The sequence below is a fragment of the Ascaphus truei genome, chromosome 3 (genome assembly GCF_040206685.1).
Source record: "Ascaphus truei isolate aAscTru1 chromosome 3, aAscTru1.hap1, whole genome shotgun sequence".
Taxonomy (NCBI): domain Eukaryota; kingdom Metazoa; phylum Chordata; class Amphibia; order Anura; family Ascaphidae; genus Ascaphus; species Ascaphus truei.
This window is the reverse complement of record NC_134485.1, coordinates 258,503,614-258,518,198: the sequence shown is the minus strand read 5'-3', so window position 1 is coordinate 258,518,198 and position 14,585 is coordinate 258,503,614. Positions and strand designations below refer to the sequence as shown.

At 43.2% G+C, this 14,585-nt stretch overlaps 1 protein-coding gene across 6 annotated transcripts in view; it reads left to right on the top strand.

The window, feature by feature from the left end:
* Positions 1-14,585, top strand: part of MYO16 (myosin XVI) — a 539,667-nt gene that overhangs the window by 359,505 nt on the left and 165,577 nt on the right. The window lies entirely within an intron of this gene.

Below are 14,585 nucleotides of genomic sequence, written 5' to 3'. Positions count from 1 at the left end.
GGTAAGACACTAATTCAAGCTGCTTTCGTTTGCTACAGAAGATTTTAGTCCCATTATTATGATGGAGGTGACCTCTTCTCTAGGATTGGGAAGCGGCATCAACACCATCGAGGGCTCAAATATATTTGTCTTTGAGAATCAGAACTTCCATATAAACATAAACACTTCTTACCGGATGCTAGATCTGTAGAGCTTTATTAAAGCAGGGCTCAAAATGTGACATTACCTTAAACAGTAACAGACTCTTATTTTCCCTGAGGTTAATACTAGTTATAACACACACAGGGGCCTATTCACAAAGCAGTGATAAATCAGTGCTTTTGCGTCCTACAATTGGTCTATGCACTAAGTACCGAAAAAAAAATCGCTGCGTTGTTTAAATCGCCAGTTTTGACAGCGTTACTATCACGGTATGCATAAAGCCCAGAATACCTGTGATAGCAACATTTGCAAAACTGGTGATCGCCTCTCTGAAAAGGGCTTACCCGGCGATTTTCTTTCTGCTGCAGAGAGAGAGCCACCTCTCCCTGCGCAAATCTCGCCAGAGATCAACATTTTTTAATATAAAATGTAATACTAGTGTATTGTAGCATGGGGTCTCCGGAGCAGAACATTGTTGATTTGAGGTCCGGGGACCCCCTGCTTCCCGAGATACAGGCCTCGTTATGGGATGATGGTATCTCCTATGCATTTTATTCCCACGGTCACGTGACGCAGAACATTTAAATGCATAGGAGATACCGGCACCCCACAACGAGGCCTGTATATCGGGAATCAGGAGGTCCCCGGACCTCAAAGCAACACTGTTCTGCTCCGGAGACCCCCTGCTACAATACACTTGTATTAAAACCCAAATAAAAAATTGAACACATTTGTTACTGTAGCGGCTATTTACTATTGTACTGAAGCTGCTTTAATGTAATTTTTATTAATAGTGTGCAGGAGCAAGGGGTCTCCTGAGATGAACCACATTGATTTTAGCCTCAGGGATCCCCTGATTCCTGAGTTACAGGCCCAGATATGGGTTGCTGGTATCTCCTTCATTATTTAAATCCCCCGGTCACGTGACGCGGATGATTTAAAAATGGTACCCAATGCCCCATACCAGGGCCTGTAACTCGGGAAGCAGTGGGTCGCTGAGGCATAAATCAAAGCACTTCAGCTCAGGAGTCCCCCTGCTCTCGCACACTATTAATAAAATTACATTAAAGCAGCTTCATTACTTTAGCGGATAGCCGCAAAGGTAATGAAGGGGTTATGGCACAATAGCAGGTTTATTGAGGGCAGAGGGGGTGAGTGAAGCAGGTACTTGGTCCTTCACTCACCCCCTATCCCCCCTATAAACATTACAATATGTACTAACCACCAATACACAACCCATCCACCCCCTGTGCCCCCACATAAAAACAGTTTTATTTTTTTCTGCACAGGATTGATGACAGAGGCCGTGGGGGTCCCGTGGGTGTCTTGGGGCCCTCTGGTTGTCCCTGTGGGTGTCTGGGGGCCCTCGGGTTGTCCCCGTGGGAATCCTGTGGCATTTTTTTAAAAACATTGCAATAAATACAACCCCCCCGCCAATACATACAGTACAGTAATAGACAAAGTTACTATTATCCAGATATGGATAATAGCTCATTTGCCCATTATAAAATCAAACATTAGCCAGCCAGCATAAATAAAGTAAATAAAATGTTCAACTTACCCTTGCCATCATGAAGGGCATCCTCATCAGCATACTGCAGGTCCATTTGCTCCGTTGCCAGAAAGAATACAATAAATAATACAATCTAATGGCCCCTAACCTCTTAATCACCGTTGCAGTTATTATATGGTTATCATTTTTCTTCCCCATTTATTGCTATAGTGGCAAAGTATGCCCATATTATATGGGCATGCTTTAACACTGTGCCAATCAATGGGTAGGGGGGTGGAGGGTGGGGGTTGTGTTCCCGGGTAGGGTGGGTTAACCCCTTAATTACTATAGTGGTTACTAACCGCTAAGGTGATTAAGGGGTTAAGGGCCATTAGATAGTTTTTTTTATTGCATTATTTCTGGCAACGGAGGACAAGGACGGTGATGAGGATGAGGACAGCCTTCATCCTGGCATGTTGTCAAGGGTACAGATGCAGCCACGAATATTAGAACATTTGTACCTGGGAAATTCTGGGAGATTCTGGGGCAGTCTTATAGTAAATGCCTCAACATTTCTTTGAGATTCTTAATGGCCCATAGGATTAACAGAGCGGAAGGGGTCCCTGCAGTCCCATTCAAACTGAATGGGACTGCAGGGACCAGTGCTGTGTTAATCCGGTCTCTTTTTTCACTGACTGTTTATGTGTGATAAAAACCATTGTAGAGCGATACTGCACTGTTATCACTGCTATGTGAATCGCGCAGCAGGCAGTATCGCGCTATAAGGGCATTTATCACACTTAAAACCACTTATTACGGCTTTATGAATAGGCCCCACAGAGAGGGAGGGAGAGGTAATCCGGTGCCACAGCAAATTGCAAGTCTAACTCCAACTCCGGAAGTACAAAAAGCTTTATTGAACACACACTAAAAACAGCAGACTGCAACACAGCCTCCTCCTCTACGCGTTTCACGCTATGATAGCGCTTCGTCTGGGAGAGGGAGCCCTCACACAGCCAATATATTATAGTGATGGTAACCACACACAAAGGGGTAGTAATGATAAATAGACCAAAAGAGAAAATGGTCAGCACCTTCAAACAGTATATTATACTCAGTAACAATTAAAACATATTTTAGACGTCTTTTTTACATCTATAAAATTATAGGCTAACAGAGGTGAAATACCAAGTTTAAAAATGAATTCAGAAGTAGGAATAGGAGATGAGCTGTTTCTATATACCAGTGGTTCCCAAACTTTTTCGGTTCAAGGCTCCCCAAGGCGATCAGAATTTTTTCAAGGCTCCCCAAGGCGATCAGGATTTTTCCGCGGCGCCCAAAGTAAAAACAAAGTTGTATATACATACCTAACAGATGCAGTGCACAGTTGGTGTCTCTCTCACACACACTGTCTCTCTCTCTCTCACACTCACTCAGACTCTCTCTCTCAGACCTCACACACTCTCACACACACTCTCAGACCTCACACACACACTCAGACCTCACACACACTCTCAGACCTCACACACACTCTCAGACCTCACATGCACTCTCAGACCCCACACGCACTCTCAGACCTCACACGCACTCTCAGACCTCACACGCACTCTCAGACCTCACACGCACTCTCAGACCTCACACGCACTCTCAGACCTCACACGCACTCTCAGACCTCACACGCACTCTCAGACCTCACACGCACTCTCATACCTCACATGCATTCTCAGACTTCACACGCACTCTCAGACCTCACACGCACTCTCAGACCTCACACGCACTCTCAGACCTCACACACTCTCTCAGACCTCACACACACTCTCAGACCTCACACACACACTCTCAGACCTCACACACACTCTCAGACCTCACACACACTCTCAGACCTCACACACACTCTCAGACCTCACACACACTCTTAGACCTCACACACACTCTCAGACCTCACACACACTCTCAGACCTCACACACACTCTCAGACCTCACACACACTCTCAGACCTCACACACACTCTTAGACCTCACACACACTCTCAGACCTCACACACACTCTGACCTCACACACACTCTCAGACCTCACACACACACTCTTAGACCTCAAACACACTCTCAGACCTCACACACACTCTCAGACCTCACACACACTCTCAGACCTCACACACACTCTCAGACCTCACACACACTCTTAGACCTCACACACACTCTCAGACCTCACACACACTCTGACCTCACACACACTCTCAGACCTCACACACACACTCTCAGACCTCACACACACACTCTCAGACCTCACACACACACACTCTCAGACCTCACACACACTCAGTACACACACACACTCTCTCAGGACACACACACTCTCTCAGGACACATACAATCTCTCAGGACACACACACTCTCTCAGGACACACACACTCTCAGGACACACACACTCTCTCAGGACACACTCTCAGGACACACACACTCTCAGGACACACACACTCTCTCAGGACACACTCTCAGGACACACACACTCTCTCAGGACATACACAATCTCTCAGGACACACACACTCTCTCAGGACACACACTCTCAGGACACACACACTCTCACAGACACACACTCACATTCTCTCAGACACACACGGATACACACACACAGTGGAGAGACAGAGGCAGCGACGGATGTGAGTGACTGGGGGGGGAGGGAGGAAAGGCAGGAGATCCGTGCAGGCGGCTCCACACACACACACACACACACACACACACACACACATATATACACACACACATATACACACACACACAGATATATATATACACACACACAGATACACACACAGATATACACACACACAGATATATACACACACACAGATATATATACACACACACAGATATATACACACACACACACACACACACACACACACACACACACATATATATATAGATATATACACACACACACGTGTATATATATATATATATATATATATATATATATATATATATATATAACATAAAACAAGCAGTCAGCACTCTGATGTAAGGCAAAAGGCAGTTGCTAGTCCCATAGGAAAAACTATAGAGAGAGACCTCGCTCAGACCCCTAGTTGGTAGAGGCGTGCAGCCTGGGGATAGGCTAGATAGACAAGAAATGTGCACCAAGAGTGGCACACCAAAAAGGATCCCCTTTAAATAGGCGCACTGCAGACCTGAATATAAAGACGGTCAGGGGTGGATGTGTTGTATAAAAATAACTTTATTAAATATCCATGTAATGGTGTATATATAAAACTGTATATAGTGCTGTGCTATATACTGAATGATTAGACTACTGTTGGTCTATCCAAACTGCGTCTGGCGTTACAATGTGCTCCCACTAATTCTGTCTGTGACAAATTCGTAGATTTAGGCTATACCAAGACTTGCAATACATCCATGGAGCATATCCACGCGATGTGCATACTGCGCATGCGTCATGTAAGTTAAATAATTACGTATCTGTTTGTGTACGCATTGCGCATGCGCCGGAACAGTGCGAGAAGGTAACTGTCTGGACGGCCCGTTTTAGGTGAGGAACGGGCAAAGGGAGTACAGCTAAACCCCGTTATAACGCGCCTCGTTATACCGCGATTCGGTTATAACGCGGTTTTCCCGTGGCTCCCGTTTTTAAAAAAAAAAAAAAAAAAAAAAAATTTAAAATTTTTTTTTTACATTTTTTTTTTGCACACACTCACTGCACACACACTGCTCATTGCTCACACTGCCACACTGCACACACACTGCACACTCACTGCTCATTGCTCACACTGACACACTGCACACACACTGCACACTGCACACACACTGCACACTGCACACACACTGCTCATTGCTCACACTGCACACACTGACACACTGCACACACACTGCTCATTGCTCACACTGCACACACACTGCACACACACTGCACACACACTGCACACACTGACACACTGCACACACACTGCACACTGCACACACACTGCTCATTGCTCACACTGCACACACTGACACACTGCACACACACTGCACACACACTGCTCATTGGACACACTGCACACACACTGCACACTGCACACACACTGCTCATTGGACACACTGCACACACACTGCACACTGCACACACACTGCACACACACTGCTCATTGCTGACACTGCACACACTGACACACTGCACACACACTGCACACTGCACACACACTGCTCATTGCTCACACTGCACACACTGACACACTGCACACACACTGCACACACACTGCACACTGCACACACACTGCTCATTGCTCACACTGCACACACTGCACACACTGACACACTGCACACACACTGCACACTGCACAAAATTATTATATAGAAATAAACAGACAACTGCACTTTAACAGATGTATTTTGCCTGTCTTGTGACTTTTGTTTCACAAAGTTAAGGGGGTGGGAAGTCATTGTGCTGTGGGGGTTGGGGGGGTGGTGGGGCCCTGCGCTGCGCTGCGGCTACGGCGGGCCCTGTACTGCGGCGGGGGGGGGGGTTAGCGGTCTGTGTGTGTGAGTGCGAGTGCCTGTCTGTGTGTGTGTGTGTGTGAGTGCGTGAGTGCCTGCATGTGTGTGCGCGCGTGTGTGTGTATGAGTGCGTGAGTGCCTGTGTGTGTGTGTGTGTGTGTGTGTATGTGTGTATGTATGAGTGCTCCAGCCCGAGTCCGTGGAGGGAGGGGGGGGGAGAGTAGCGGGTCCCTCCTGCAGCCAGTGGAGGGAGGGACCCATAGAAATGAACAGCACTTGTGTTACCAAAAGATGAAGATGATCATCTTGGCAATGAGGCTAGGCAGATTTCTGTACCAAAGATAGATTACATGTCAGCAAGATTGTCATTTGTTGTTAAATACCCCACACGTTGCACATAGTGTTAGCATATTAAAGCGAGGCCTTTTTACCATGCTTAAGTTCTACATACCTGGTCCCTCCTGCAGTCCGGGGAGGGGGGGGAGAGTAGCAGCTCCCTCCTGCAGTCCGTGTAGGGAGGGGGGGGGGGGGAGAGTAGCAGCTCCCTCCTGCAGTCCGTGGAGGGAGGGGGGGGAGAGTAGCGGGTCCCTCCGCTCAAGCCACGCCCCCCCTCCCTGTCAAACCTCCCACCTCCCGCTCCGGCTCTTACACTTACTTACACACACACTCAGACACTTACACACACTCACAGACACTTACACACACGCGAGGGCCCTGTGCTGCGGTGGGGGGGGGGGGGTTAGCGGTCTTCCGGAGACTGCTTACCTGTCTCCAAAAGCAGCACACTTATGCAGGCACCCCTCACGTTCGCCGTGCGCATGCGCATGCGCCGTGCGGCTCGTGAGGAGTGGATGTTGCCTGCCAGTTCCCGCGGTGACAGGGGGAAGCGGGGACAGGAGGGACATCCCCGCTCCCATCTCCTGCCCCGCGGCCTGTCCCGCGGTGACAGGGGGAAGCGGGGAGCGGAGGGACATGCCCGCTCCCATCTCCTGTCCCGCGGGATGAATATGCGCTAAAGCGCGGCGGCCATTTTTTTTTCTCGCGACCCCGTTAGTAACGCGGTGGTCTCGGGGTGGACCCCGAGACCCGCGTTATAACGGGGTTTAGCTGTACTTGGTATGTGCTAAAAACGTTTAGCAGTGATTGTACATAGTGACACACAGTGCGCTGTGCCTCTGGATCACTACAGATCACCTTTTAGCCAAAACCCAGTGATTTGCGGGACGTGTGTGCTTAGTATATCAGTGCGTGCATGCATCAGAAAATGTATTTGCTCTATTAATATGTCCACTGGTATGGGCGCAGGTACGAGGGTGCTGTGCACCTATAGTTACAAGAGTAGTGAAGGTAGTAAGCGTAGTACTGGGCTGATTGGTGATATTGAATCGGGTAAAGTAATGCCCGTATGGCCACAGAGCTGCTTGCTCGTACCCTGCTGCAGTGAGGAAATATGGCATACCATGCGGGACAAAGATAGTCAGAGCAGCTGTAACTATACAAGACAGCATAGACACATATGCACGGTGGTATCAGTAGTATTTAAAACAAGTACGCTGTCTTGGTAGTGAGTAACGAGTGCCGCCCTGTGGCAGCACTAACACCTCTTTAATTGGGTGTATCAATTGCAAAATAGCTCTAACACAGATCAGCGCACTAAGGAGCTATTGGAGATGGCAGACGCAGTTAATCATGAGTCATGAAACAGCTAAAAGACCCGAAATGCCGCATGTTTCGTCACTTCCTGTGACTTCATCCGGATGAAGTCACAGGAAGTGATGAAACATGCGGCATGTCGGGTCTTTTAGCTGTTTCATGACTCATGATTAACTGCGTCTGCCATCTCCAATAGCTCCTTAGTGCGCTGATCTGTGTTAGAGCTATTTTGCAATTGATACACCCAATTAAAGAGGTGTTAGTGCTGCCACAGGGCGGCACTCGTTACTCACTACCAAGACAGCGTACTTGTTTTAAATACTACTGATACCACCGTGCATATGTGTCTATGCTGTCTTGTATAGTTACAGCTGCTCTGACTATCTTTGTCCCGCATGGTATGCCATATTTCCTCACTGCAGCAGGGTACGAGCAAGCAGCTCTGTGGCCATACGGGCATTACTTTACCCGATTCAATATCACCAATCAGCCCAGTACTACGCTTACTACCTTCACTACTCTTGTAACTATAGGTGCACAGCACCCTCGTACCTGCGCCCATACCAGTGGACATATTAATAGAGCAAATACATTTTCTGATGCATGCACGCACTGATATACTAAGCACACACGTCCCGCAAATCACTGGGTTTTGGCTAAAAGGTGATCTGTAGTGATCCAGAGGCACAGCGCACTGTGTGTCACTATGTACAATCACTGCTAAACGTTTTTAGCACATACCAAGTACTCCCTTTGCCGTTACTCACCTAAAACGGGCCGTCCTGACAGTTACCTTCTCGCACTGTTCCGGCGCATGCGCAATGCGTACACAAACAGATACGTAATTATTTAACTTACATGACGCATGCGCAGTATGCACATCGCGTGGATATGCTCCATGGATGTATTGCAAGTCTTGGTATAGCCTAAATCTACGAATTTGTCACAGACAGAATTAGTGGGAGCACATTGTAACGCCAGACGCAGTTTGGATAGACCAACAGTAGTCTAATCATTCAGTATATAGCACAGCACTATATACAGTTTTATATATACACCATTACATGGATATTTAATAAAGTTATTTTTATACAACACATCCACCCCTGACCGTCTTTATATTCAGGTCTGCAGTGCGCCTATTTAAAGGGGATCCTTTTCGGTGTGCCACTCTTGGTGCACATTTCTTGTCTAGTCCCATAGGAATCCACATAACATATGAACGAGCCCAAAGACCAGAAAAGAGACAGCAACCAGCAAGGAGTAATCCAAAATAATCTGTATTAAAGTAAACACGTGTATCTGTTTACTTTAATACAGATTATTTTGGATTACTCCTTGCTGGTTGCTGTCTCTTTTCTGGTCTTTGGGCTGGTTCATATGTTATATATATATATATATATATATACACACACACACACACATATATATATACCCACACACACACACACACACACATATATATATATACACACACACACATATATATACACACACACACACACACACACACACACACACACACACACACACACACACACATATATACATATACATACACTCACACACACGGCGCGAAACAGCTGTCAGGCAAGCTGGCGACGCTCCAACTAATGACGTCAGCCAGATCGGAGCGCGGAGCAAAGCAGAGCATGCTGAACACTGCATAAATGAATATCAATGGATACACGGTTGTATTTCTCCATACTCACCTCAGTATAGATGCATGACCGGCTCTGGTCATGATTTGAATACCCAGACGGATACAATTTGACTGAATTCAAAGTCACTTTGTCCATAATATTGCAGAAAGGATACCGCAGATTATGTTGAATACAAGATAGCAACATTTGTGTTTGAGCAGCCAGATTTACGGCTATAATACTCATACATATTGGGTTTGGAGTGTGGAAACTATTCTATCTACTCTGGGATGTTGATACTATACAGCTTTCTGTTTACCTACCAAGGATATAGTATTGTTATAACACATAATTACTGCTTCATACGCAGGGTTTGAGTATGTGTACATATACATTGTAAAACAAAGATCAGATATATACAACCATTGATGAGATCTGTTTGATTGCAATTTGTGATCAAGAGCTTTCTAGATATATATTCCAACTATAGGAATTGTTCCTTAGACCCTCCTATACTAAGGTGTTTTCTGTGCCCTGATACCTATATACAAAAGGTTTAACTAACAGGTGACACTTATCATAAACACTGATTACCACACATGGGTCTGGTAATGTGATATATCAATAATACGCAGACAACTGCTCTACTTTTTTAGAACATTTTATTATAGAAGAGTTTAAATAAAATTTTATTGTTTTTCTTTTTGTTACATTTGATTTCCCTTCCCCCCTGGTGTGAGCGTTTGACGTATAGTGGTTGACACAAATTATTGTGTTTAACAATTTTATTACTAGGCAGAGTGCAACATTGGGGTGTCTTTTTTGATCACTTCTGGATCATTTTGAAAATATATATTCTATACACCCTATGCACCGCCACCCTTTCCAAACCATTATGAATACTAAGGTTGAGCTGGTATGACCCTCCTCCTATCTCCCTTATTTCATATCCTCCAGAGCAAGGTTAGCCAGCTTACTAAGTAAATGGACCTTGAAAAATAATATAAGAAGAAGAAAGATACAAATAAATGGGAATGCATAATATTTATATTGTTTGGTGTTATTCCAGTCTGAAAAGACCTTGGTTGTAGCAAAAAGCTACAGTATATGCCTTGCATCTGTGACAATGAATGAGCTAATATTACGCACTTTGTGTTTTATTTAGGCCTTTTGCAGGGGACAGTCACAGGACGCATTTGACAAAGATGCACTGTACACCTTGCTTTGCTAAAAATGTACTCCGCGGGTCACGATTGCTTTATGCAACGTCTTACAGATGATCAAATAGGAATAAAGTACTTTGTGTAAATTATCCTCCTACTCCTATATGAGATAGTTCTAATACATCTGTACCACGGGGTTCAATCTGGGTTTTTTGTAACAGTCGTAGACAGATAGTATTACTACTTTTAAACTTGTCACATACAGGCATACCCCGCATTAACGTACGCAATGGGACCGGAGCATGTATGTAAAGCGAAAATGTACTTAAAATGAAGCACTACCTTTTTTCCACTTATCGATGCATGTACTGTACTGCAATCGTCATATACGTGCATAACTGATGTAAATAACGCATTTGTAACAGGCTCTATAGTCTCCCCGCTTGCGCACAGCTTCGGTACAGGTAGGGAGCCGGTATTGCTGTTCAGGACGTGCTGACAGGCGCATGCGTGAGCTGCCGTTTGTCTATTGGGCGATATGTACGTACTCGCGATTGTACTTAAAGTGAGTGTTCTTAAACCGGGGTATGCCTGTACAGTATATACATAGTGACTATATTTGATAGTCCTCCTAGCAAACTGGCTACCCTTTGTTATTGAGGACACAGGAGTACTTGGAAGTACACATTTTATTTTCACAATGAGGTGTTTTCATACACACAAGCAATTAAAAATTACTTCTTGAAAGTAGAGAGTTTATTAGTATTTACAAAAAGCTGATCTATTTCTACTTGTGACTGCTTTATTTGAATTCATTTTTAAATTTGGTATTTGTAAGCCTATAATTTTAGTTTAGATGTAAAAGTTAAATTTTAAATATTTTTTATTGGTATTGACCGCAACATATGAAGTGACTTTCTCTTTTGGTCTATTTATTAATTATAATTATATGTAAAAACAATTGCCATTGTACAGATGTAGCAGAATTAATTGCACCTACTGATAATGGAGAACATCACGTTATAACGCAGATTATCACAGCTTTTTCCAGGACTCAATTGAAGTGATAACACAGAATATCCCACTACTGTATAATAACTTTTGTTACATCTGTACATCTCACTAGCATAGGCTTACCTCACATTATTGCAGTGTAATGTTGCATTCGCTTCCAATAACATGAAGTCAAGTACAGTATGTCTTAGCATTACTCCTATCCAGACCGGATTGGAGAGTTTGGGCAGTATATAAATTGATGGCTATTTTACTCTCTCACTCTCTCTCTCTATCTCCATCACCCCCTTCAGAAATTCCCTATTTTAGGGTCTGGATGGGAGTAACACAAAGTATTATTAAAGTCCCGTCAAGTCCCTGCATCAACCTTAATGGACTTTTGTGCACAGTATATGCAATATTAGAGTAAAGGCCTCTTTTGCATCTCATTATCCCTAACAGCCATTATAGTTAATGCAATGCTCTTTATGGAAGAAAACATAACTTAACATTACGTTATTGGCCTTTGAAGATGAGCGGTAAGGCATAAGTTGCTGTTGGTTAAGTCACTTAATGGGACTTTGTGTATCTGGGCCTCAGTAAATTAGAAGATCTAGCTGTGCCATCTCCTAAGAAATCATCAAAAATCAGATTTCACAGATTTGATTATTCAATTTTGAAAGCAAATATATTCATGTAGAAGTGAACTTCAGATAATGTTATACCGAGCTATCAATATGGAAACATAGATGCTGTTAGTTAACACTTCTGTAGCATGAGACCTGGAAATTATTTCATGGGACAATTATATGGTAATTGATAGCATTGAAAAACTAAAGTGAGACATGCAAAAAGTTCAATTTTTCTCTGGCTCTCAATATAAGTACAGACTTGTTAACCTAGAATCCATTTCTCAGATGTGTGTCACGATAGTGAGATAGTGAGATGTCATTAAAATGACAATCTTTTAGAATGTTGTATAAAAAATCAATAGGGTTTTGATATGTGTTTGTTAGATATTGTTAATCAAGACCACCAGGTTCCTGTATAAAATTATCTTAGTTTCAAATTTGCAGGTTTATAGTGGAATACTGCAAAAAAATACCTCAGTGTGCTATGTGAATATCACAACAGATATGTGCAGAAAAGAATATATTAAAAAACTAAATAGCTAGTTATGTGAAGGACCACTACTCTCAAAATTTCTAAAAACAGTGTTAAATCCACATGAAACAAATATAAAATCCATACACATATACTGTAATGAGACACCATAAGAATGTCAAATGCAAACTAAAATGTCCAAAAAAAGTGTTAAAAAATATATATAACAAAAAAAAGGTGTGAAGTGAAAAAAATAAATAAAGGATATGAGTTCCAAAAGCCTGCTGGCTCATAAAGGTTTAATCAAGCAAAAAGAGGGATCAGGACCACCCTGAGGAACCTTTTTGCTCTGCTCTGCTGCCAACCCCCCATCCCCCTCGCTCGTAAAGGTTTAACCCATAGGTAAATGTTCCACAGCTCTTCTCAGGTAGCAATACTACAGTTTCCCTGTGACTCTTAGAAATACCATAAGTACTATTACATCATAAATAACCTACAAACTAATTATCCCAAGGTAATGCCTAGCCTGGGGTAGATTTGTTACTTTGTAGAACTGGCACAAGCAGTCTTAGCTAATAGTTCCCACTTGTGACAATCACAAGGTAAATTCCAGACTCACATTCTGTCACTTTATCTTGATCCCTGTAATTGCCTTTGCCTCTAGGTTAAACAAAAGAGTGTTAGGTATTTTTAAGCATCACTTGGAATACATTTAAGGAGTTATTCAACAACAAGCTTTTTAATGCCTCTTGGTATTCTTTAATTATTAAATGAATGGCAAGAACCTAACATCAGAGGTGAAGTAGTGTGCAGATATGTAAGTAACAAGAATAACTATTACTATCACATGCTTCAAAGACTGCAGTAAACGTTTCTGTTTCACAACTCAACTTGTTTAGTGGGTGTGCACACCAACATAGAAATACCGACCTTTGCTCTATGGCTAAGTTGTCTGATACAAATACAGTGAGATAGTAATAACGTCCAATAAACTAATTCCGCTTTAGAGAAAACCCTTAACTACGCAAGCGAACCATATTCTAATGATTAGAATTATTCATGCATGTTTTACCTTCAGTGAATTTCATTCTTACTCCATGATAACTTTGCAAGGAAAGGTTTGCTTCTTACTCACACTGTTTATACACAGTTTGACATCATATTGTCCTATACAAACTAAATGGGACATATTTATAGATGTAGTGGGACTCATTGTTCCCTAAGAAAAGCTACATAAAAGTAAACGCTGCGAGACCACTGTAGGTAGTTCAATTTTTGGTGCAAAGTTATTTCGGAGTGAATGCAGATGGTATAGCTTGCAAAGTGTTCCGGGTTATGCAGGAGCTGCAAAGGCTACCAGGACATTCACATTAAAATAGGGGCATTCACATGAAAAAAATGGTGTGTAGATTGAAAGGAGCAGAACACAGTTTCTTCCTTTTGTAAATCTGTACAGGCCTTTTTTTAAGCTCTGAATCTCCATTGACCTGAATGGCAGTATTCAGCCACTTTAGAGCTGATTAATAAGGCCCTGAAACTGCAGTACAATATATAAAAAAAGACTTAGATTTAGAAAAAAAAGGCAGAGTAATTCCATCAAAAATAAATGTGGTAATGGGACAGTAGTACTGCACATTTTACAGTAAGAAAATTCTTACTCCAAGTGGTAAATACTGTGTATAGAATGGTCATGATAAATGCGGTTGCACAGTGCTGCAAATAATGATACTTCTCAATTCAAATCATCCTCATATTTACAAATATTTACAAATTACATAGGTGGTAACAGTTGCTCAATTAGCATTCTTCTAAATACATGTAGCCAGGTCCCCCCCTTGCGCACTCACCCCCTCCCTCTGATACGCGAGCCGCGCGTTGTTTGTAGTTGCGGCCGGTTGCTAG